This window comes from Otolemur garnettii, unplaced genomic scaffold (genome assembly GCF_000181295.1).
Source record: "Otolemur garnettii isolate 467f Iridium unplaced genomic scaffold, OtoGar3 scaffold00185, whole genome shotgun sequence".
In the NCBI taxonomy this organism is placed as follows: domain Eukaryota; kingdom Metazoa; phylum Chordata; class Mammalia; order Primates; family Galagidae; genus Otolemur; species Otolemur garnettii.
Window position 1 is genome coordinate 3045981 of NW_003852580.1, and position 2445 is coordinate 3048425.

At 51.3% G+C, this 2445-nt stretch overlaps 1 pseudogene; it reads left to right on the forward strand.

Annotated features, from left to right (window-relative positions):
• The first annotated feature begins 1041 nt into the window (after positions 1–1041).
• LOC100963364 lies at positions 1042–1584 on the forward strand (annotated as a pseudogene).
• Positions 1585–2445: the final 861 nt, after the last annotated feature.

The window sequence follows — 2445 nt, forward strand, 5'->3', positions numbered from 1 at the left end:
CTGTCTCAAAAAAAAAAAAAAATTAAAAACAAACAAACAAAAAGCTTGGTGCCTGCCTTGAGGAGGGGCTTCCTTACTGGCAGGGTGTGCCTGATTTTACATCTCATCATAACCAGTAAGTTGCTGTTCCCTGCAGCTTCTTTTTGGAATCTCAGAGCACCCCACCTTCTCTGCCTAGCCCTGAGGGAGGGTGTGCAGGGTCCTGGCTGGTGCTGCGGTATTTGTGGAGAGGGAGTGACTCTCGCATCTGCTTACAAACCCTCTTTTGGGCCCTTCTGAGTCTCTGTGAGTGTGGTAAGGGCCCATGCTGTGGGTCCCAGCAAGGTTGTCCCTCCTCTGGCCCACGAGCCTGCCTCTTGGGATACCTGTGAGCTGGGTGCTGTGCCAGCCACCATGGGTGGGTGCTCGGGTGTCTGGATGACTCAAGACAGCTCATGGCCCTGAGAAGATGCCCTTAGCTCAGCCCAACTGCCGCACTGGTCAGTGAGGTGGGGGGCTCTGCTCACTGCCTTGGTTGTCCTCAGCTTCCTCTCAGTCTAGCCCAGAGACTAGGGACTTGGTGGCATCTTCCAAATTGCTGGGCACATTTGCCTCAAAGCCTGAAAACAGTATGCCACCTGGCCAGGCATGCTTAGCTTTCCGTAAAATACACATCATCGAGTCTTACTTCCAGGTCTTAGCCTATACTGTGGGCTTCACCAAACCCAGAGGAGCTGAGCTGCTTGGGGTCCTGCTGGTGCCTGGTCTTGGGGTTCCCTCAGATGGAGAGGGGCTTTTCCCTTGACTCCAGAGGGCTCCTGTCATGTAGTGTCTGTGGCAGATCCTCCAGGGTGTGGTTGTAACAGGGTTGAGGGAGGTTGTAGCTCTGAATGGGCCCAGTGATGCCTGATGGGCAGAGCCTGGTGGGGGTGGGGCTCCTGTTGCTTCCACATCTGGCCTGTCCACACCACAGACCTGTCCTTGCACCTTCTCCCACCAGCCTTCCTGCGTATGTCCCAGAAATGGCTGTTATATATAAATTCTGCAATGGGTGTCACCATCATGGGAGTCATTATTCACCACAACGAGGACCAAAAGGTTGATTGCAGGGAGCCCAAGAGCCAGGACATTTACCTAAGGCTATTGGTCAAGGTGTACAGGTTTCTGGCCAGACGAACCAACTCTACCTTCAACTAGGTTGTGCTGAAGAGGTTGTTTACCAATTGGGCACCACTATCTCTTTCCCCAGTGATCTGGAAGATGAAACTTCGTGGCCAGGAAAACAAAATAGCTATGGTTGTGGGGACCATAACAGATGATGTGTGGGTTCAGGAAGTGCCCAAACTGAAGGTGTGTGCCTTGTGCATGAGCAGCTGGGTCTGCACCCATATCCTCAAGGCTGGAGGCAAGATCCTCACCTTCGACCAGCTGGCCCTAGATTCCCCCAAGGGCCATGGCACTGTCCTACTTTCTAGTTCTCGAAAGGGTTGGGAGGTATACTGGCATTTTGGCAAGGCCCCAGGAACCTTGCACAGCCACACCAAATCCTATGTCTCTTCCAAGGGCTGGAAGTTAAAGTGTGCCAGTGGCCGTCAGGCCAACTAATCCTGGAATCTACTGTTCTATTAAAAATATTTTGGATGCAAAAAAAAAAATCTGCAATAGTCTTCTGTTGTGGCACCTTACCTCTGAACTGGAAACACTGTTTCCCACTCTTTTCTTGTCCATTATGAGTATGATGTGGAGTTTATGCACTGTTATTACAGAAAGCCCACCCTAAGAAGCATTGACCAGGCAAATGGCACTTGTGAGCTGGGGTGAGCCTTTCCCAGCCTGCCTGCCTCCCTTCCTGTGTCAGAAGAGAAGGTGGGACAGGGAGGGTTGGGGTGTGTGAGGATGGGCCAGAGGATGTGCACCCTTCCTTGAGACACATGGCACTCATGCAGAGTCAGTTCTGGGTCTGTGGCCAGAGAAGATGTGGCTGAGAATTTTTGTTTATGGAGGGTCCAGACTTGTGAAAGCCTAGTGGAGAAGGGTAAGGAGCTCTGGGCTGCTTCATGGCTAGGTCAGACTTGGCTAGCCATGTGTTCATCTCTGGGCTGTTGCATGGCTAGGTCAGACTTGGCCAGCCCCGTGTTCACCTCATTTCATGAGGACTTAGTATGGGTGGGTATTTGGCTTTACCTTAGCCTTCTGGGACATGGCTGTTGGGAAGAGCCATTGCTGGGGATTGATTGCTGCCTGTCATCCTAGCATTCTGGGAGGCTGAGGCAGGTGGACTGCTTGAGTTCCCAAGTTGGAGACCAACCTGAGCAAAAGTGAGACCCTATCTCTACTAAAAATAGAAAAAATGAGGCAAGAGGATTGTTTGAGCCTAACAGTTGGAGGTTACTGTGAACTATGATGCCAGGGTTCTCTACCCATGACCACAGCTTGAGAGTCTGTCTCAAAAAAAAAAAAAAAAAA